Source organism: Rhinoderma darwinii, assembly GCF_050947455.1.
Source record: "Rhinoderma darwinii isolate aRhiDar2 chromosome 5 unlocalized genomic scaffold, aRhiDar2.hap1 SUPER_5_unloc_10, whole genome shotgun sequence".
Classification (NCBI taxonomy): Eukaryota; Metazoa; Chordata; class Amphibia; order Anura; family Rhinodermatidae; genus Rhinoderma; species Rhinoderma darwinii.
The window spans coordinates 273802-295365 of NW_027461766.1; the positions used below are offsets into that span (position 1 = coordinate 273802).

At 47.9% G+C, this 21564-nt stretch overlaps 15 non-coding genes across 15 annotated transcripts; all 15 read left to right on the forward strand.

The window, feature by feature from the left end:
* The first annotated feature begins 580 nt into the window (after positions 1-580).
* On the forward strand, positions 581-771 carry LOC142684498 (U2 spliceosomal RNA). Its single transcript, XR_012854117.1, has one exon. It is a non-coding gene; the product is annotated as a U2 spliceosomal RNA (small nuclear RNA).
* Positions 772-2078: 1307 nt separating this feature from the next.
* Positions 2079-2269, forward strand: LOC142684501 (U2 spliceosomal RNA). Its single transcript, XR_012854119.1, has one exon. It is a non-coding gene; the product is annotated as a U2 spliceosomal RNA (small nuclear RNA).
* Positions 2270-3577: 1308 nt separating this feature from the next.
* On the forward strand, positions 3578-3768 carry LOC142684502 (U2 spliceosomal RNA). Its single transcript, XR_012854120.1, has one exon. It is a non-coding gene; the product is annotated as a U2 spliceosomal RNA (small nuclear RNA).
* Positions 3769-5052: 1284 nt separating this feature from the next.
* Positions 5053-5243, forward strand: LOC142684503 (U2 spliceosomal RNA). Its single transcript, XR_012854121.1, has one exon. It is a non-coding gene; the product is annotated as a U2 spliceosomal RNA (small nuclear RNA).
* Positions 5244-6496: 1253 nt separating this feature from the next.
* LOC142684504 (U2 spliceosomal RNA) lies at positions 6497-6687 on the forward strand. The gene has a single exon (XR_012854122.1). It is a non-coding gene; the product is annotated as a U2 spliceosomal RNA (small nuclear RNA).
* A 1288-nt stretch (positions 6688-7975) lies between these two features.
* Positions 7976-8166, forward strand: LOC142684505 (U2 spliceosomal RNA). The gene has a single exon (XR_012854123.1). It is a non-coding gene; the product is annotated as a U2 spliceosomal RNA (small nuclear RNA).
* A 1288-nt stretch (positions 8167-9454) lies between these two features.
* On the forward strand, positions 9455-9645 carry LOC142684506 (U2 spliceosomal RNA). Its single transcript, XR_012854124.1, has one exon. It is a non-coding gene; the product is annotated as a U2 spliceosomal RNA (small nuclear RNA).
* Positions 9646-10948: 1303 nt separating this feature from the next.
* LOC142684507 (U2 spliceosomal RNA) lies at positions 10949-11139 on the forward strand. The gene has a single exon (XR_012854125.1). It is a non-coding gene; the product is annotated as a U2 spliceosomal RNA (small nuclear RNA).
* Positions 11140-12427: 1288 nt separating this feature from the next.
* Positions 12428-12618, forward strand: LOC142684508 (U2 spliceosomal RNA). The gene has a single exon (XR_012854126.1). It is a non-coding gene; the product is annotated as a U2 spliceosomal RNA (small nuclear RNA).
* A 1288-nt stretch (positions 12619-13906) lies between these two features.
* Positions 13907-14097, forward strand: LOC142684509 (U2 spliceosomal RNA). The gene has a single exon (XR_012854127.1). It is a non-coding gene; the product is annotated as a U2 spliceosomal RNA (small nuclear RNA).
* A 1264-nt stretch (positions 14098-15361) lies between these two features.
* LOC142684510 (U2 spliceosomal RNA) lies at positions 15362-15552 on the forward strand. Its single transcript, XR_012854128.1, has one exon. It is a non-coding gene; the product is annotated as a U2 spliceosomal RNA (small nuclear RNA).
* A 1296-nt stretch (positions 15553-16848) lies between these two features.
* LOC142684513 (U2 spliceosomal RNA) lies at positions 16849-17039 on the forward strand. The gene has a single exon (XR_012854130.1). It is a non-coding gene; the product is annotated as a U2 spliceosomal RNA (small nuclear RNA).
* A 1293-nt stretch (positions 17040-18332) lies between these two features.
* LOC142684514 (U2 spliceosomal RNA) lies at positions 18333-18523 on the forward strand. Its single transcript, XR_012854131.1, has one exon. It is a non-coding gene; the product is annotated as a U2 spliceosomal RNA (small nuclear RNA).
* A 1284-nt stretch (positions 18524-19807) lies between these two features.
* Positions 19808-19998, forward strand: LOC142684515 (U2 spliceosomal RNA). The gene has a single exon (XR_012854132.1). It is a non-coding gene; the product is annotated as a U2 spliceosomal RNA (small nuclear RNA).
* A 1304-nt stretch (positions 19999-21302) lies between these two features.
* Positions 21303-21493, forward strand: LOC142684516 (U2 spliceosomal RNA). Its single transcript, XR_012854133.1, has one exon. It is a non-coding gene; the product is annotated as a U2 spliceosomal RNA (small nuclear RNA).
* Positions 21494-21564: the final 71 nt, after the last annotated feature.

Sequence of the window (21564 nt, forward strand, 5' to 3'; positions counted from 1 at the left end):
GCTGTGCAAAAAAAAGACAGCCTGGCGGCCGGCTGTTGCAGTGTTGCCCTCTCAGGCAACACTGAGTGACTGACTGAGCCTCACCGTCTTATATAAAGTTCAGACGGAACTTTGCACGTGTCATAGTGGAGCCCTCAGGATTCCAGAGCCAGCTTTCTGACATCATAATGGGGCCTCAGAGATAAAAGCCTGGGCCCAAGCAGTGTTGGTCAGTGCTGCTCAGCAGGCAGCACTGGACTGGACTGGATTACAGCTGATACAAGGTGTGAAGGAACAAGGGGTGGCTGTGGGCATGCACTTGCTGCCGCTGCCAGTGTTTATCTGCATGGCAGCAGGGCATTTGGGCGTTGCCAGGAAGGCGTTTTTATGTAGATTCCTCCTCTTTCAGCACTGCATTGTGGTGCAAGCAAAAGAAGCAAATCCTGTCTGGCTTCCTCTCCGGCCTTTATTCACCTCCCGTGTAGCTGTGAGTGTGTGAGCCTGCAGGGCCCCATGGAATTGCCTAGAAGTAGGCTGAATCGCTGCAAGGGCTGAACAGCAGTATCGGGCAGGCTCGGGCAACGCGCGGCCCGTTCGGGTTATCGCTTCTCGGCCTTTTGGCTAAGATCAAGTGTAGTATCTGTTCTTATCAGTTTAATATCTGATACGTCCCCTATCTGGGGACCATATATTAAATGGATTTTTAGAACAGGGAGATGGAAATAGAGCTTGCTCTGTCCACTCCACGCATTGACCTGGTATTGCAGTATTTCCAGGACCGGTGCACCCTTTCCTTATGTGTTGACTAAAAGCAGATTCCAAAAGTGTTTTTTGTCTTTGCTATTGTTTCTGTCTTTCTGAAGGGATCTCCCCTTTTAATCCCATTATTTCAACACCTGTTGGACAATGCATGAGTGATAATGAGCTCATTGATTAAATGCAATTAATGAATAGATTGCCACCTCTTGTTGTGTGTCGTCTGTGTTTCTGTGTTTCCGGCATTTCACATTGGAACACCTCATTCACCTTCCTTGTCTTCTCTCCGCCCTCCCTTTTAGGTAAGTTAAAGAGCTGCACCTGAGCCAGCCACTGATTGATTGATTGATTGATTGATTGATTGATTGATTGATTGATTGATTGATTGATTGATTGATTGATGCAGCAGCACAACAGTCAAATAGTGGAGTGGAGTAGGGGAACAGCAAACAGCCAATAAAGCAGCCCGCCCGCTCGCCTGCCCGCCACAATGGACCTACCTGTGTACACTAGATGGATGTGATGGAATGTACTGTCGTCCCTACATTTCAAGAAGAAGTAAGAATTGCAGTTGCAACAAAGCCTTGCTTGCCTACAAAGAGAGCAGCAATTTGGATTTGTTACTATGTTACCTAGAAGAATAACAAACTGTGCAAGGATGGAGGTTGTAGGAGCAAGGAGAAGTTGTCTGTAAAGTTGGTGGATGCCTATTTTCCATTTTGCAGTCCCTTGTCTCCCTCTTGTGGCCTCCTGGAGGCAACTAGCTGTGCAAAAAAAAGACAGCCTGGCGGCCGGCTGTTGCAGTGTTGCCCTCTCAGGCAACACTGAGTGACTGACTGAGCCTCACCGTCTTATATAAAGTTCAGACGGAACTTTGCACGTGTCATAGTGGAGCCCTCAGGATTCCAGAGCCAGCTTTCTGACATCATAATGGGGCCTCAGAGATAAAAGCCTGGGCCCAGGCAGTGTTGGTCAGTGCTGCTCAGCAGGCAGCACTGGACTGGACTGGATTACAGCTGATACAAGGTGTGAAGGAACAAGGGGTGGCTGTGGGCATGCACTTGCTGCCGCTGCCAGTGTTTATCTGCATGGCAGCAGGGCATTTGGGCGTTGCCAGGAAGGCGTTTTTATGTAGATTCCTCCTCTTTCAGCACTGCATTGTGGTGCAAGCAAAAGAAGCAAATCCTGTCTGGCTTCCTCTCCGGCCTTTATTCACCTCCCGTGTAGCTGTGAGTGTGTGAGCCTGCAGGGCCCCATGGAATTGCCTAGAAGTAGGCTGAATCGCTGCAAGGGCTGAACAGCAGTATCGGGCAGGCTCGGGCAACGCGCGGCCCGTTCGGGTTATCGCTTCTCGGCCTTTTGGCTAAGATCAAGTGTAGTATCTGTTCTTATCAGTTTAATATCTGATACGTCCCCTATCTGGGGACCATATATTAAATGGATTTTTAGAACAGGGAGATGGAAATAGAGCTTGCTCTGTCCACTCCACGCATTGACCTGGTATTGCAGTATTTCCAGGACCGGTGCACCCTTTCCTTATGTGTTGACTAAAAGCAGATTCCAAAAGTGTTTTTTGTCTTTGCTATTGTTTCTGTCTTTCTGAAGGGATCTCCCCTTTTAATCCCATTATTTCAACACCTGTTGGACAATGCATGAGTGATAATGAGCTCATTGATTAAATGCAATTAATGAATAGATTGCCACCTCTTGTTGTGTGTCGTCTGTGTTTCTGTGTTTCCGGCATTTCACATTGGAACACCTCATTCACCTTCCTTGTCTTCTCTCCGCCCTCCCTTTTAGGTAAGTTAAAGAGCTGCACCTGAGCCAGCCACTGATTGATTGATTGATTGATTGATTGATTGATTGATTGATTGATTGATTGATTGATTGATTGATTGATTGATGCAGCACAACAGTCAAATAGTGGAGTGGAGTAGGGGAACAGCAAACAGCCAATAAAGCAGCCCGCCCGCTCGCCTGCCCGCCACAATGGACCTACCTGTGTACACTAGATGGATGTGATGGAATGTACTGTCGTCCCTACATTTCAAGAAGAAGTAAGAATTGCAGTTGCAACAAAGCCTTGCTTGCCTACAAAGAGAGCAGCAATTTGGATTTGTTACTATGTTACCTAGAAGAATAACAAACTGTGCAAGGATGGAGGTTGTAGGAGCAAGGAGAAGTTGTCTGTAAAGTTGGTGGATGCCTATTTTCCATTTTGCAGTCCCTTGTCTCCCTCTTGTGGCCTCCTGGAGGCAACTAGCTGTGCAAAAAAAAGACAGCCTGGCGGCCGGCTGTTGCAGTGTTGCCCTCTCAGGCAACACTGAGTGACTGACTGAGCCTCACCGTCTTATATAAAGTTCAGACGGAACTTTGCACGTGTCATAGTGGAGCCCTCAGGATTCCAGAGCCAGCTTTCTGACATCATAATGGGGCCTCAGAGATAAAAGCCTGGGCCCAGGCAGTGTTGGTCAGTGCTGCTCAGCAGGCAGCACTGGACTGGACTGGATTACAGCTGATACAAGGTGTGAAGGAACAAGGGGTGGCTGTGGGCATGCACTTGCTGCCGCTGCCAGTGTTTATCTGCATGGCAGCAGGGCATTTGGGCGTTGCCAGGAAGGCGTTTTTATGTAGATTCCTCCTCTTTCAGCACTGCATTGTGGTGCAAGCAAAAGAAGCAAATCCTGTCTGGCTTCCTCTCCGGCCTTTATTCACCTCCCGTGTAGCTGTGAGTGTGTGAGCCTGCAGGGCCCCATGGAATTGCCTAGAAGTAGGCTGAATCGCTGCAAGGGCTGAACAGCAGTATCGGGCAGGCTCGGGCAACGCGCGGCCCGTTCGGGTTATCGCTTCTCGGCCTTTTGGCTAAGATCAAGTGTAGTATCTGTTCTTATCAGTTTAATATCTGATACGTCCCCTATCTGGGGACCATATATTAAATGGATTTTTAGAACAGGGAGATGGAAATAGAGCTTGCTCTGTCCACTCCACGCATTGACCTGGTATTGCAGTATTTCCAGGACCGGTGCACCCTTTCCTTATGTGTTGACTAAAAGCAGATTCCAAAAGTGTTTTTTGTCTTTGCTATTGTTTCTGTCTTTCTGAAGGGATCTCCCCTTTTAATCCCATTATTTCAACACCTGTTGGACAATGCATGAGTGATAATGAGCTCATTGATTAAATGCAATTAATGAATAGATTGCCACCTCTTGTTGTGTGTCGTCTGTGTTTCTGTGTTTCCGGCATTTCACATTGGAACACCTCATTCACCTTCCTTGTCTTCTCTCCGCCCTCCCTTTTAGGTAAGTTAAAGAGCTGCACCTGAGCCAGCCACTGATTGATTGATTGATTGATTGATTGATTGATTGATTGATTGATTGATGCAGCACAACAGTCAAATAGTGGAGTGGAGTAGGGGAACAGCAAACAGCCAATAAAGCAGCCCGCCCGCTCGCCTGCCCGCCACAATGGACCTACCTGTGTACACTAGATGGATGTGATGGAATGTACTGTCGTCCCTACATTTCAAGAAGAAGTAAGAATTGCAGTTGCAACAAAGCCTTGCTTGCCTACAAAGAGAGCAGCAATTTGGATTTGTTACTATGTTACCTAGAAGAATAACAAACTGTGCAAGGATGGAGGTTGTAGGAGCAAGGAGAAGTTGTCTGTAAAGTTGGTGGATGCCTATTTTCCATTTTGCAGTCCCTTGTCTCCCTCTTGTGGCCTCCTGGAGGCAACTAGCTGTGCAAAAAAAAGACAGCCTGGCGGCCGGCTGTTGCAGTGTTGCCCTCTCAGGCAACACTGAGTGACTGACTGAGCCTCACCGTCTTATATAAAGTTCAGACGGAACTTTGCACGTGTCATAGTGGAGCCCTCAGGATTCCAGAGCCAGCTTTCTGACATCATAATGGGGCCTCAGAGATAAAAGCCTGGGCCCAGGCAGTGTTGGTCAGTGCTGCTCAGCAGGCAGCACTGGACTGGACTGGATTACAGCTGATACAAGGTGTGAAGGAACAAGGGGTGGCTGTGGGCATGCACTTGCTGCCGCTGCCAGTGTTTATCTGCATGGCAGCAGGGCATTTGGGCGTTGCCAGGAAGGCGTTTTTATGTAGATTCCTCCTCTTTCAGCACTGCATTGTGGTGCAAGCAAAAGAAGCAAATCCTGTCTGGCTTCCTCTCCGGCCTTTATTCACCTCCCGTGTAGCTGTGAGTGTGTGAGCCTGCAGGGCCCCATGGAATTGCCTAGAAGTAGGCTGAATCGCTGCAAGGGCTGAACAGCAGTATCGGGCAGGCTCGGGCAACGCGCGGCCCGTTCGGGTTATCGCTTCTCGGCCTTTTGGCTAAGATCAAGTGTAGTATCTGTTCTTATCAGTTTAATATCTGATACGTCCCCTATCTGGGGACCATATATTAAATGGATTTTTAGAACAGGGAGATGGAAATAGAGCTTGCTCTGTCCACTCCACGCATTGACCTGGTATTGCAGTATTTCCAGGACCGGTGCACCCTTTCCTTATGTGTTGACTAAAAGCAGATTCCAAAAGTGTTTTTTGTCTTTGCTATTGTTTCTGTCTTTCTGAAGGGATCTCCCCTTTTAATCCCATTATTTCAACACCTGTTGGACAATGCATGAGTGATAATGAGCTCATTGATTAAATGCAATTAATGAATAGATTGCCACCTCTTGTTGTGTGTCGTCTGTGTTTCTGTGTTTCCGGCATTTCACATTGGAACACCTCATTCACCTTCCTTGTCTTCTCTCCGCCCTCCCTTTTAGGTAAGTTAAAGAGCTGCACCTGAGCCAGCCACTGATTGATTGATTGATTGATTGATTGATTGATTGATTGATTGATGCAGCACAACAGTCAAATAGTGGAGTGGAGTAGGGGAACAGCAAACAGCCAATAAAGCAGCCCGCCCGCTCGCCTGCCCGCCACAATGGACCTACCTGTGTACACTAGATGGATGTGATGGAATGTACTGTCGTCCCTACATTTCAAGAAGAAGTAAGAATTGCAGTTGCAACAAAGCCTTGCTTGCCTACAAAGAGAGCAGCAATTTGGATTTGTTACTATGTTACCTAGAAGAATAACAAACTGTGCAAGGATGGAGGTTGTAGGAGCAAGGAGAAGTTGTCTGTAAAGTTGGTGGATGCCTATTTTCCATTTTGCAGTCCCTTGTCTCCCTCTTGTGGCCTCCTGGAGGCAACTAGCTGTGCAAAAAAAAGACAGCCTGGCGGCCGGCTGTTGCAGTGTTGCCCTCTCAGGCAACACTGAGTGACTGACTGAGCCTCACCGTCTTATATAAAGTTCAGACGGAACTTTGCACGTGTCATAGTGGAGCCCTCAGGATTCCAGAGCCAGCTTTCTGACATCATAATGGGGCCTCAGAGATAAAAGCCTGGGCCCAGGCAGTGTTGGTCAGTGCTGCTCAGCAGGCAGCACTGGACTGGACTGGATTACAGCTGATACAAGGTGTGAAGGAACAAGGGGTGGCTGTGGGCATGCACTTGCTGCCGCTGCCAGTGTTTATCTGCATGGCAGCAGGGCATTTGGGCGTTGCCAGGAAGGCGTTTTTATGTAGATTCCTCCTCTTTCAGCACTGCATTGTGGTGCAAGCAAAAGAAGCAAATCCTGTCTGGCTTCTAGCTGTGAGTGTGTGAGCCTGCAGGGCCCCATGGAATTGCCTAGAAGTAGGCTGAATCGCTGCAAGGGCTGAACAGCAGTATCGGGCAGGCTCGGGCAACGCGCGGCCCGTTCGGGTTATCGCTTCTCGGCCTTTTGGCTAAGATCAAGTGTAGTATCTGTTCTTATCAGTTTAATATCTGATACGTCCCCTATCTGGGGACCATATATTAAATGGATTTTTAGAACAGGGAGATGGAAATAGAGCTTGCTCTGTCCACTCCACGCATTGACCTGGTATTGCAGTATTTCCAGGACCGGTGCACCCTTTCCTTATGTGTTGACTAAAAGCAGATTCCAAAAGTGTTTTTTGTCTTTGCTATTGTTTCTGTCTTTCTGAAGGGATCTCCCCTTTTAATCCCATTATTTCAACACCTGTTGGACAATGCATGAGTGATAATGAGCTCATTGATTAAATGCAATTAATGAATAGATTGCCACCTCTTGTTGTGTGTCGTCTGTGTTTCTGTGTTTCCGGCATTTCACATTGGAACACCTCATTCACCTTCCTTGTCTTCTCTCCGCCCTCCCTTTTAGGTAAGTTAAAGAGCTGCACCTGAGCCAGCCACTGATTGATTGATTGATTGATTGATTGATTGATTGATTGATTGATTGATTGATGCAGCACAACAGTCAAATAGTGGAGTGGAGTAGGGGAACAGCAAACAGCCAATAAAGCAGCCCGCCCGCTCGCCTGCCCGCCACAATGGACCTACCTGTGTACACTAGATGGATGTGATGGAATGTACTGTCGTCCCTACATTTCAAGAAGAAGTAAGAATTGCAGTTGCAACAAAGCCTTGCTTGCCTACAAAGAGAGCAGCAATTTGGATTTGTTACTATGTTACCTAGAAGAATAACAAACTGTGCAAGGATGGAGGTTGTAGGAGCAAGGAGAAGTTGTCTGTAAAGTTGGTCGATGCCTATTTTCCATTTTGAAGTCCCTTGTCTCCCTCTTGTGGCCTCCTGGAGGCAACTAGCTGTGCAAAAAAAAGACAGCCTGGCGGCCGGCTGTTGCAGTGTTGCCCTCTCAGGCAACACTGAGTGACTGACTGAGCCTCACCGTCTTATATAAAGTTCAGACGGAACTTTGCACGTGTCATAGTGGAGCCCTCAGGATTCCAGAGCCAGCTTTCTGACATCATAATGGGGCCTCAGAGATAAAAGCCTGGGCCCAGGCAGTGTTGGTCAGTGCTGCTCAGCAGGCAGCACTGGACTGGACTGGATTACAGCTGATACAAGGTGTGAAGGAACAAGGGGTGGCTGTGGGCATGCACTTGCTGCCGCTGCCAGTGTTTATCTGCATGGCAGCAGGGCATTTGGGCGTTGCCAGGAAGGCGTTTTTATGTAGATTCCTCCTCTTTCAGCACTGCATTGTGGTGCAAGCAAAAGAAGCAAATCCTGTCTGGCTTCCTCTCCGGCCTTTATTCACCTCCCGTGTAGCTGTGAGTGTGTGAGCCTGCAGGGCCCCATGGAATTGCCTAGAAGTAGGCTGAATCGCTGCAAGGGCTGAACAGCAGTATCGGGCAGGCTCGGGCAACGCGCGGCCCGTTCGGGTTATCGCTTCTCGGCCTTTTGGCTAAGATCAAGTGTAGTATCTGTTCTTATCAGTTTAATATCTGATACGTCCCCTATCTGGGGACCATATATTAAATGGATTTTTAGAACAGGGAGATGGAAATAGAGCTTGCTCTGTCCACTCCACGCATTGACCTGGTATTGCAGTATTTCCAGGACCGGTGCACCCTTTCCTTATGTGTTGACTAAAAGCAGATTCCAAAAGTGTTTTTTGTCTTTGCTATTGTTTCTGTCTTTCTGAAGGGATCTCCCCTTTTAATCCCATTATTTCAACACCTGTTGGACAATGCATGAGTGATAATGAGCTCATTGATTAAATGCAATTAATGAATAGATTGCCACCTCTTGTTGTGTGTCGTCTGTGTTTCTGTGTTTCCGGCATTTCACATTGGAACACCTCATTCACCTTCCTTGTCTTCTCTCCGCCCTCCCTTTTAGGTAAGTTAAAGAGCTGCACCTGAGCCAGCCACTGATTGATTGATTGATTGATTGATTGATTGATTGATTGATTGATTGATTGATGCAGCACAACAGTCAAATAGTGGAGTGGAGTAGGGGAACAGCAAACAGCCAATAAAGCAGCCCGCCCGCTCGCCTGCCCGCCACAATGGACCTACCTGTGTACACTAGATGGATGTGATGGAATGTACTGTCGTCCCTACATTTCAAGAAGAAGTAAGAATTGCAGTTGCAACAAAGCCTTGCTTGCCTACAAAGAGAGCAGCAATTTGGATTTGTTACTATGTTACCTAGAAGAATAACAAACTGTGCAAGGATGGAGGTTGTAGGAGCAAGGAGAAGTTGTCTGTAAAGTTGGTGGATGCCTATTTTCCATTTTGCAGTCCCTTGTCTCCCTCTTGTGGCCTCCTGGAGGCAACTAGCTGTGCAAAAAAAAGACAGCCTGGCGGCCGGCTGTTGCAGTGTTGCCCTCTCAGGCAACACTGAGTGACTGACTGAGCCTCACCGTCTTATATAAAGTTCAGACGGAACTTTGCACGTGTCATAGTGGAGCCCTCAGGATTCCAGAGCCAGCTTTCTGACATCATAATGGGGCCTCAGAGATAAAAGCCTGGGCCCAGGCAGTGTTGGTCAGTGCTGCTCAGCAGGCAGCACTGGACTGGACTGGATTACAGCTGATACAAGGTGTGAAGGAACAAGGGGTGGCTGTGGGCATGCACTTGCTGCCGCTGCCAGTGTTTATCTGCATGGCAGCAGGGCATTTGGGCGTTGCCAGGAAGGCGTTTTTATGTAGATTCCTCCTCTTTCAGCACTGCATTGTGATGCAAGCAAAAGAAGCAAATCCTGTCTGGCTTCCTCTCCGGCCTTTATTCACCTCCCGTGTAGCTGTGAGTGTGTGAGCCTGCAGGGCCCCATGGAATTGCCTAGAAGTAGGCTGAATCGCTGCAAGGGCTGAACAGCAGTATCGGGCAGGCTCGGGCAACGCGCGGCCCGTTCGGGTTATCGCTTCTCGGCCTTTTGGCTAAGATCAAGTGTAGTATCTGTTCTTATCAGTTTAATATCTGATACGTCCCCTATCTGGGGACCATATATTAAATGGATTTTTAGAACAGGGAGATGGAAATAGAGCTTGCTCTGTCCACTCCACGCATTGACCTGGTATTGCAGTATTTCCAGGACCGGTGCACCCTTTCCTTATGTGTTGACTAAAAGCAGATTCCAAAAGTGTTTTTTGTCTTTGCTATTGTTTCTGTCTTTCTGAAGGGATCTCCCCTTTTAATCCCATTATTTCAACACCTGTTGGACAATGCATGAGTGATAATGAGCTCATTGATTAAATGCAATTAATGAATAGATTGCCACCTCTTGTTGTATGTCGTCTGTGTTTCTGTGTTTCCGGCATTTCACATTGGAACACCTCATTCACCTTCCTTGTCTTCTCTCCGCCCTCCCTTTTAGGTAAGTTAAAGAGCTGCACCTGAGCCAGCCACTGATTGATTGATTGATTGATTGATTGATTGATTGATTGATTGATGCAGCACAACAGTCAAATAGTGGAGTGGAGTAGGGGAACAGCAAACAGCCAATAAAGCAGCCCGCCCGCTCGCCTGCCCGCCACAATGGACCTACCTGTGTACACTAGATGGATGTGATGGAATGTACTGTCGTCCCTACATTTCAAGAAGAAGTAAGAATTGCAGTTGCAACAAAGCCTTGCTTGCCTACAAAGAGAGCAGCAATTTGGATTTGTTACTATGTTACCTAGAAGAATAACAAACTGTGCAAGGATGGAGGTTGTAGGAGCAAGGAGAAGTTGTCTGTAAAGTTGGTGGATGCCTATTTTCCATTTTGCAGTCCCTTGTCTCCCTCTTGTGGCCTCCTGGAGGCAACTAGCTGTGCAAAAAAAAGACAGCCTGGCGGCCGGCTGTTGCAGTGTTGCCCTCTCAGGCAACACTGAGTGACTGACTGAGGCAACACTGAGTGACTGACTGAGCCTCACCGTCTTATATAAAGTTCAGACGGAACTTTGCACGTGTCATAGTGGAGCCCTCAGGATTCCAGAGCCAGCTTTCTGACATCATAATGGGGCCTCAGAGATAAAAGCCTGGGCCCAGGCAGTGTTGGTCAGTGCTGCTCAGCAGGCAGCACTGGACTGGACTGGATTACAGCTGATACAAGGTGTGAAGGAACAAGGGGTGGCTGTGGGCATGCACTTGCTGCCGCTGCCAGTGTTTATCTGCATGGCAGCAGGGCATTTGGGCGTTGCCAGGAAGGCGTTTTTATGTAGATTCCTCCTCTTTCAGCACTGCATTGTGGTGCAAGCAAAAGAAGCAAATCCTGTCTGGCTTCCTCTCCGGCCTTTATTCACCTCCCGTGTAGCTGTGAGTGTGTGAGCCTGCAGGGCCCCATGGAATTGCCTAGAAGTAGGCTGAATCGCTGCAAGGGCTGAACAGCAGTATCGGGCAGGCTCGGGCAACGCGCGGCCCGTTCGGGTTATCGCTTCTCGGCCTTTTGGCTAAGATCAAGTGTAGTATCTGTTCTTATCAGTTTAATATCTGATACGTCCCCTATCTGGGGACCATATATTAAATGGATTTTTAGAACAGGGAGATGGAAATAGAGCTTGCTCTGTCCACTCCACGCATTGACCTGGTATTGCAGTATTTCCAGGACCGGTGCACCCTTTCCTTATGTGTTGACTAAAAGCAGATTCCAAAAGTGTTTTTTGTCTTTGCTATTGTTTCTGTCTTTCTGAAGGGATCTCCCCTTTTAATCCCATTATTTCAACACCTGTTGGACAATGCATGAGTGATAATGAGCTCATTGATTAAATGCAATTAATGAATAGATTGCCACCTCTTGTTGTGTGTCGTCTGTGTTTCTGTGTTTCCGGCATTTCACATTGGAACACCTCATTCACCTTCCTTGTCTTCTCTCCGCCCTCCCTTTTAGGTAAGTTAAAGAGCTGCACCTGAGCCAGCCACTGATTGATTGATTGATTGATTGATTGATTGATTGATTGATTGATTGATTGATGCAGCACAACAGTCAAATAGTGGAGTGGAGTAGGGGAACAGCAAACAGCCAATAAAGCAGCCCGCCCGCTCGCCTGCCCGCCACAATGGACCTACCTGTGTACACTAGATGGATGTGATGGAATGTACTGTCGTCCCTACATTTCAAGAAGAAGTAAGAATTGCAGTTGCAACAAAGCCTTGCTTGCCTACAAAGAGAGCAGCAATTTGGATTTGTTACTATGTTACCTAGAAGAATAACAAACTGTGCAAGGATGGAGGTTGTAGGAGCAAGGAGAAGTTGTCTGTAAAGTTGGTGGATGCCTATTTTCCATTTTGCAGTCCCTTGTCTCCCTCTTGTGGCCTCCTGGAGGCAACTAGCTGTGCAAAAAAAAGACAGCCTGGCGGCCGGCTGTTGCAGTGTTGCCCTCTCAGGCAACACTGAGTGACTGACTGAGCCTCACCGTCTTATATAAAGTTCAGACGGAACTTTGCACGTGTCATAGTGGAGCCCTCAGGATTCCAGAGCCAGCTTTCTGACATCATAATGGGGCCTCAGAGATAAAAGCCTGGGCCCAGGCAGTGTTGGTCAGTGCTGCTCAGCAGGCAGCACTGGACTGGACTGGATTACAGCTGATACAAGGTGTGAAGGAACAAGGGGTGGCTGTGGGCATGCACTTGCTGCCGCTGCCAGTGTTTATCTGCATGGCAGCAGGGCATTTGGGCGTTGCCAGGAAGGCGTTTTTATGTAGATTCCTCCTCTTTCAGCACTGCATTGTGGTGCAAGCAAAAGAAGCAAATCCTGTCTGGCTTCCTCTCCGGCCTTTATTCACCTCCCGTGTAGCTGTGAGTGTGTGAGCCTGCAGGGCCCCATGGAATTGCCTAGAAGTAGGCTGAATCGCTGCAAGGGCTGAACAGCAGTATCGGGCAGGCTCGGGCAACGCGCGGCCCGTTCGGGTTATCGCTTCTCGGCCTTTTGGCTAAGATCAAGTGTAGTATCTGTTCTTATCAGTTTAATATCTGATACGTCCCCTATCTGGGGACCATATATTAAATGGATTTTTAGAACAGGGAGATGGAAATAGAGCTTGCTCTGTCCACTCCACGCATTGACCTGGTATTGCAGTATTTCCAGGACCGGTGCACCCTTTCCTTATGTGTTGACTAAAAGCAGATTCCAAAAGTGTTTTTTGTCTTTGCTATTGTTTCTGTCTTTCTGAAGGGATCTCCCCTTTTAATCCCATTATTTCAACACCTGTTGGACAATGCATGAGTGATAATGAGCTCATTGATTAAATGCAATTAATGAATAGATTGCCACCTCTTGTTGTGTGTCGTCTGTGTTTCTGTGTTTCCGGCATTTCACATTGGAACACCTCATTCACCTTCCTTGTCTTCTCTCCGCCCTCCCTTTTAGGTAAGTTAAAGAGCTGCACCTGAGCCAGCCACTGATTGATTGATTGATTGATTGATTGATTGATTGATTGATTGATTGATTGATGCAGCACAACAGTCAAATAGTGGAGTGGAGTAGGGGAACAGCAAACAGCCAATAAAGCAGCCCGCCCGCTCGCCTGCCCGCCACAATGGACCTACCTGTGTACACTAGATGGATGTGATGGAATGTACTGTCGTCCCTACATTTCAAGAAGAAGTAAGAATTGCAGTTGCAACAAAGCCTTGCTTGCCTACAAAGAGAGCAGCAATTTGGATTTGTTACTATGTTACCTAGAAGAATAACAAACTGTGCAAGGATGGAGGTTGTAGGAGCAAGGAGAAGTTGTCTGTAAAGTTGGTGGATGCCTATTTTCCATTTTGCAGTCCCTTGTCTCCCTCTTGTGGCCTCCTGGAGGCAACTAGCTGTGCAAAAAAAAGACAGCCTGGCGGCCGGCTGTTGCAGTGTTGCCCTCTCAGGCAACACTGAGTGACTGACTGAGCCTCACCGTCTTATATAAAGTTCAGACGGAACTTTGCACGTGTCATAGTGGAGCCCTCAGGATTCCAGAGCCAGCTTTCTGACATCATAATGGGGCCTCAGAGATAAAAGCCTGGGCCCAGGCAGTGTTGGTCAGTGCTGCTCAGCAGGCAGCACTGGACTGGACTGGATTACAGCTGATACAAGGTGTGAAGGAACAAGGGGTGGCTGTGGGCATGCACTTGCTGCCGCTGCCAGTGTTTATCTGCATGGCAGCAGGGCATTTGGGCGTTGCCAGGAAGGCGTTTTTATGTAGATTCCTCCTCTTTCAGCACTGCATTGTGGTGCAAGCAAAAGAAGCAAATCCTGTCTGGCTTCCTCTCCGGCCTTTATTCACCTCCCGTGTAGCTGTGAGTGTGTGAGCCTGCAGGGCCCCATGGAATTGCCTAGAAGTAGGCTGAATCGCTGCAAGGGCTGAACAGCAGTATCGGGCAGGCTCGGGCAACGCGCGGCCCGTTCGGGTTATCGCTTCTCGGCCTTTTGGCTAAGATCAAGTGTAGTATCTGTTCTTATCAGTTTAATATCTGATACGTCCCCTATCTGGGGACCATATATTAAATGGATTTTTAGAACAGGGAGATGGAAATAGAGCTTGCTCTGTCCACTCCACGCATTGACCTGGTATTGCAGTATTTCCAGGACCGGTGCACCCTTTCCTTATGTGTTGACTAAAAGCAGATTCCAAAAGTGTTTTTTGTCTTTGCTATTGTTTCTGTCTTTCTGAAGGGATCTCCCCTTTTAATCCCATTATTTCAACACCTGTTGGACAATGCATGAGTGATAATGAGCTCATTGATTAAATGCAATTAATGAATAGATTGCCACCTCTTGTTGTGTGTCGTCTGTGTTTCTGTGTTTCCGGCATTTCACATTGGAACACCTCATTCACCTTCCTTGTCTTCTCTCCGCCCTCCCTTTTAGGTAAGTTAAAGAGCTGCACCTGAGCCAGCCACTGATTGATTGATTGATTGATTGATTGATGCAGCACAACAGTCAAATAGTGGAGTGGAGTAGGGGAACAGCAAACAGCCAATAAAGCAGCCCGCCCGCTCGCCTGCCCGCCACAATGGACCTACCTGTGTACACTAGATGGATGTGATGGAATGTACTGTCGTCCCTACATTTCAAGAAGAAGTAAGAATTGCAGTTGCAACAAAGCCTTGCTTGCCTACAAAGAGAGCAGCAATTTGGATTTGTTACTATGTTACCTAGAAGAATAACAAACTGTGCAAGGATGGAGGTTGTAGGAGCAAGGAGAAGTTGTCTGTAAAGTTGGTGGATGCCTATTTTCCATTTTGCAGTCCCTTGTCTCCCTCTTGTGGCCTCCTGGAGGCAACTAGCTGTGCAAAAAAAAGACAGCCTGGCGGCCGGCTGTTGCAGTGTTGCCCTCTCAGGCAACACTGAGTGACTGACTGAGCCTCACCGTCTTATATAAAGTTCAGACGGAACTTTGCACGTGTCATAGTGGAGCCCTCAGGATTCCAGAGCCAGCTTTCTGACATCATAATGGGGCCTCAGAGATAAAAGCCTGGGCCCAGGCAGTGTTGGTCAGTGCTGCTCAGCAGGCAGCACTGGACTGGACTGGATTACAGCTGATACAAGGTGTGAAGGAACAAGGGGTGGCTGTGGGCATGCACTTGCTGCCGCTGCCAGTGTTTATCTGCATGGCAGCAGGGCATTTGGGCGTTGCCAGGAAGGCGTTTTTATGTAGATTCCTCCTCTTTCAGCACTGCATTGTGGTGCAAGCAAAAGAAGCAAATCCTGTCTGGCTTCCTCTCCGGCCTTTATTCACCTCCCGTGTAGCTGTGAGTGTGTGAGCCTGCAGGGCCCCATGGAATTGCCTAGAAGTAGGCTGAATCGCTGCAAGGGCTGAACAGCAGTATCGGGCAGGCTCGGGCAACGCGCGGCCCGTTCGGGTTATCGCTTCTCGGCCTTTTGGCTAAGATCAAGTGTAGTATCTGTTCTTATCAGTTTAATATCTGATACGTCCCCTATCTGGGGACCATATATTAAATGGATTTTTAGAACAGGGAGATGGAAATAGAGCTTGCTCTGTCCACTCCACGCATTGACCTGGTATTGCAGTATTTCCAGGACCGGTGCACCCTTTCCTTATGTGTTGACTAAAAGCAGATTCCAAAAGTGTTTTTTGTCTTTGCTATTGTTTCTGTCTTTCTGAAGGGATCTCCCCTTTTAATCCCATTATTTCAACACCTGTTGGACAATGCATGAGTGATAATGAGCTCATTGATTAAATGCAATTAATGAATAGATTGCCACCTCTTGTTGTGTGTCGTCTGTGTTTCTGTGTTTCCGGCATTTCACATTGGAACACCTCATTCACCTTCCTTGTCTTCTCTCCGCCCTCCCTTTTAGGTAAGTTAAAGAGCTGCACCTGAGCCAGCCACTGATTGATTGATTGATTGATTGATTGATTGATTGATTGATTGATTGATTGATTGATTGATGCAGCACAACAGTCAAATAGTGGAGTGGAGTAGGGGAACAGCAAACAGCCAATAAAGCAGCCCGCCCGCTCGCCTGCCCGCCACAATGGACCTACCTGTGTACACTAGATGGATGTGATGGAATGTACTGTCGTCCCTACATTTCAAGAAGAAGTAAGAATTGCAGTTGCAACAAAGCCTTGCTTGCCTACAAAGAGAGCAGCAATTTGGATTTGTTACTATGTTACCTAGAAGAATAACAAACTGTGCAAGGATGGAGGTTGTAGGAGCAAGGAGAAGTTGTCTGTAAAGTTGGTGGATGCCTATTTTCCATTTTGCAGTCCCTTGTCTCCCTCTTGTGGCCTCCTGGAGGCAACTAGCTGTGCAAAAAAAAGACAGCCTGGCGGCCGGCTGTTGCAGTGTTGCCCTCTCAGGCAACACTGAGTGACTGACTGAGCCTCACCGTCTTATATAAAGTTCAGACGGAACTTTGCACGTGTCATAGTGGAGCCCTCAGGATTCCAGAGCCAGCTTTCTGACATCATAATGGGGCCTCAGAGATAAAAGCCTGGGCCCAGGCAGTGTTGGTCAGTGCTGCTCAGCAGGCAGCACTGGACTGGACTGGATTACAGCTGATACAAGGTGTGAAGGAACAAGGGGTGGCTGTGGGCATGCACTTGCTGCCGCTGCCAGTGTTTATCTGCATGGCAGCAGGGCATTTGGGCGTTGCCAGGAAGGCGTTTTTATGTAGATTCCTCCTCTTTCAGCACTGCATTGTGGTGCAAGCAAAAGAAGCAAATCCTGTCTGGCTTCCTCTCCGGCCTTTATTCACCTCCCGTGTAGCTGTGAGTGTGTGAGCCTGCAGGGCCCCATGGAATTGCCTAGAAGTAGGCTGAATCGCTGCAAGGGCTGAACAGCAGTATCGGGCAGGCTCGGGCAACGCGCGGCCCGTTCGGGTTATCGCTTCTCGGCCTTTTGGCTAAGATCAAGTGTAGTATCTGTTCTTATCAGTTTAATATCTGATACGTCCCCTATCTGGGGACCATATATTAAATGGATTTTTAGAACAGGGAGATGGAAATAGAGCTTGCTCTGTCCACTCCACGCATTGACCTGGTATTGCAGTATTTCCAGGACCGGTGCACCCTTTCCTTATGTGTTGACTAAAAGCAGATTCCAAAAGTGTTTTTTGTCTTTGCTATTGTTTCTGTCTTTCTGAAGGGATCTCCCCTTTTAATCCCATTATTTCAACACCTGTTGGACAATGCATGAGTGATAATGAGCTCATTGATTAAATGCAATTAATGAATAGATTGCCACCTCTTGTTGTGTGTCGTCTGTGTTTCTGTGTTTCCGGCATTTCACATTGGAACACCTCATTCACCTTCCTTGTCTTCTCTCCGCCCTCCCTTTTAGGTAAGTTAAAGAGCTGCACCTGAGCCAGCCACTTGATTGATTGATTGATTGATTGATTGATTGATTGATTGATTGATTGATTGATTGATGCAGCACAACAGTCAAATAGTGGAGTGGAGTAGGGGAACAGCAAACAGCCAATAAAGCAGCCCGCCCGCTCGCCTGCCCGCCACAATGGACCTACCTGTGTACACTAGATGGATGTGATGGAATGTACTGTCGTCCCTACATTTCAAGAAGAAGTAAGAATTGCAGTTGCAACAAAGCCTTGCTTGCCTACAAAGAGAGCAGCAATTTGGATTTGTTACTATGTTACCTAGAAGAATAACAAACTGTGCAAGGATGGAGGTTGTAGGAGCAAGGAGAAGTTGTCTGTAAAGTTGGTGGATGCCTATTTTCCATTTTGCAGTCCCTTGTCTCCCTCTTGTGGCCTCCTGGAGGCAACTAGCTGTGCAAAAAAAAGACAGCCTGGCGGCCGGCTGTTGCAGTGTTGCCCTCTCAGGCAACACTGAGTGACTGACTGAGCCTCACCGTCTTATATAAAGTTCAGACGGAACTTTGCACGTGTCATAGTGGAGCCCTCAGGATTCCAGAGCCAGCTTTCTGACATCATAATGGGGCCTCAGAGATAAAAGCCTGGGCCCAGGCAGTGTTGGTCAGTGCTGCTCAGCAGGCAGCACTGGACTGGACTGGATTACAGCTGATACAAGGTGTGAAGGAACAAGGGGTGGCTGTGGGCATGCACTTGCTGCCGCTGCCAGTGTTTATCTGCATGGCAGCAGGGCATTTGGGCGTTGCCAGGAAGGCGTTTTTATGTAGATTCCTCCTCTTTCAGCACTGCATTGTGGTGCAAGCAAAAGAAGCAAATCCTGTCTGGCTTCCTCTCCGGCCTTTATTCACCTCCCGTGTAGCTGTGAGTGTGTGAGCCTGCAGGGCCCCATGGAATTGCCTAGAAGTAGGCTGAATCGCTGCAAGGGCTGAACAGCAGTATCGGGCAGGCTCGGGCAACGCGCGGCCCGTTCGGGTTATCGCTTCTCGGCCTTTTGGCTAAGATCAAGTGTAGTATCTGTTCTTATCAGTTTAATATCTGATACGTCCCCTATCTGGGGACCATATATTAAATGGATTTTTAGAACAGGGAGATGGAAATAGAGCTTGCTCTGTCCACTCCACGCATTGACCTGGTATTGCAGTATTTCCAGGACCGGTGCACCCTTTCCTTATGTGTTGACTAAAAGCAGATTCCAAAAGTGTTTTTTGTCTTTGCTATTGTTTCTGTCTTTCTGAAGGGATCTCCCCTTTTAATCCCATTATTTCAACACCTGTTGGACAATGCATGAGTGATAATGAGCTCATTGATTAAATGCAATTAATGAATAGATTGCCACCTCTTGTTGTGTGTCGTCTGTGTTTCTGTGTTTCCGGCATTTCACATTGGAACACCTCATTCACCTTCCTTGTCTTCTCTCCGCCCTCCCTTTTAGGTAAGTTAAAGAGCTGCACCTGAGCCAGCCACTGATTGATTGATTGATTGATTGATTGATTGATTGATTGATTGATTGATGCAGCACAACAGTCAAATAGTGGAGTGGAGTAGGGGAACAGCAAACAGCCAATAAAGCAGCCCGCCCGCTCGCCTGCCCGCCACAATGGACCTACCTGTGTACACTAGATGGATGTGATGGAATGTACTGTCGTCCCTACATTTCAAGAAGAAGTAAGAATTGCAGTTGAAACAAAGCCTTGCTTGCCTACAAAGAGAGCAGCAATTTGGATTTGTTACTATGTTACCTAGAAGAATAACAAACTGTGCAAGGATGGAGGTTGTAGGAGCAAGGAGAAGTTGTCTGTAAAGTTGGTGGATGCCTATTTTCCATTTTGCAGTCCCTTGTCTCCCTCTTGTGGCCTCCTGGAGGCAACTAGCTGTGCAAAAAAAAGACAGCCTGGCGGCCGGCTGTTGCAGTGTTGCCCTCTCAGGCAACACTGAGTGACTGACTGAGCCTCACCGTCTTATATAAAGTTCAGACGGAACTTTGCACGTGTCATAGTGGAGCCCTCAGGATTCCAGAGCCAGCTTTCTGACATCATAATGGGGCCTCAGAGATAAAAGCCTGGGCCCAGGCAGTGTTGGTCAGTGCTGCTCAGCAGGCAGCACTGGACTGGACTGGATTACAGCTGATACAAGGTGTGAAGGAACAAGGGGTGGCTGTGGGCATGCACTTGCTGCCGCTGCCAGTGTTTATCTGCATGGCAGCAGGGCATTTGGGCGTTGCCAGGAAGGCGTTTTTATGTAGATTCCTCCTCTTTCAGCACTGCATTGTGGTGCAAGCAAAAGAAGCAAATCCTGTCTGGCTTCCTCTCCGGCCTTTATTCACCTCCCGTGTAGCTGTGAGTGTGTGAGCCTGCAGGGCCCCATGGAATTGCCTAGAAGTAGGCTGAATCGCTGCAAGGGCTGAACAGCAGTATCGGGCAGGCTCGGGCAACGCGCGGCCCGTTCGGGTTATCGCTTCTCGGCCTTTTGGCTAAGATCAAGTGTAGTATCTGTTCTTATCAGTTTAATATCTGATACGTCCCCTATCTGGGGACCATATATTAAATGGATTTTTAGAACAGGGAGATGGAAATAGAGCTTGCTCTGTCCACTCCACGCATTGACCTGGTATTGCAGTATTTCCAGGACCGGTGCACCCTTTCCTTATGTGTTGACTAAAAGCAGATTCCAAAAGTGTTTTTTGTCTTTGCTATTGTTTCTGTCTTTCTGAAGGGATCTCCCCTTTTAATCCCATTATTTCAACACCTGTTGGACAATGCATGAGTGATAATGAGCTCATTGATTAAATGCAATTAATGAATAGATTGCCACCTCTTGTTGTGTGTCGTCTGTGTTTCTGTGTTTCCAGCATTTCACATTGGAACACCTCATTCACCTTCCTTGTCTTCTCTCCGCCCTCCCTTTTAGGTAAGTTAAAGAGCTGCACCTGAGCCAGCCACTGATTGATTGATTGATTGATTGATTGATTGATTGATTGATTGATTGATTGATTGATTGATTGATTGATGCAGCACAACAGTCAAATAGTGGAGTGGAGTAGGGGAACAGCAAACAGCCAATAAAGCAGCCCGCCCGCTCGCCTGCCCGCCACAATGGACCTACCTGTGTACACTAGATGGATGTGATGGAATGTACTGTCGTCCCTACATTTCAAGAAGAAGTAAGAATTGCAGTTGCAACAAAGCCTTGCTTGCCTACAAAGAGAGCAGCAATTTGGATTTGTTACTATGTTACCTAGAAGAATAACAAACTGTGCAAGGATGGAGGTTGTAGGAGCAAGGAGAAGTTGTCTGTAAAGTTGGTGGATGCCTATTTTCCATTTTGCAGTCCCTTGTCTCCCTCTTGTGGCCTCCTGGAGGCAACTAGCTGTGCAAAAAAAAGACAGCCTGGCGGCCGGCTGTTGCAGTGTTGCCCTCTCAGGCAACACTGAGTGACTGACTGAGCCTCACCGTCTTATATAAAGTTCAGACGGAACTTTGCACGTGTCATAGTGGAGCCCTCAGGATTCCAGAGCCAGCTTTCTGACATCATAATGGGGCCTCAGAGATAAAAGCCTGGGCCCAGGCAGTGTTGGTCAGTGCTGCTCAGCAGGCAGCACTGGACTGGACTGGATTACAGCTGATACAAGGTGTGAAGGAACAAGGGGTGGCTGTGGGCATGCACTTGCTGCCGCTGCCAGTGTTTATCTGCATGGCAGCAGGGCATTTGGGCGTTGCCAGGAAGGCGTTTTTATGTAGATTCCTCCTCTTTCAGCACTGCATTGTGGTGCAAGCAAAAGAAGCAAATCCTGTCTGGCTTCCTCTCCGGCCTTTATTCACCTCCCGTGTAGCTGTGAGTGTGTGAGCCTGCAGGGCCCCATGGAATTGCCTAGAAGTAGGCTGAATCGCTGCAAGGGCTGAACAGCAGTATCGGGCAGGCTCGGGCAACGCGCGGCCCGTTCGGGTTATCGCTTCTCGGCCTTTTGGCTAAGATCAAGTGTAGTATCTGTTCTTATCAGTTTAATATCTGATACGTCCCCTATCTGGGGACCATATATTAAATGGATTTTTAGAACAGGGAGATGGAAATAGAGCTTGCTCTGTCCACTCCACGCATTGACCTGGTATTGCAGTATTTCCAGGACCGGTGCACCCTTTCCTTATGTGTTGACTAAAAGCAGATTCCAAAAGTGTTTTTTGTCTTTGCTATTGTTTCTGTCTTTCTGAAG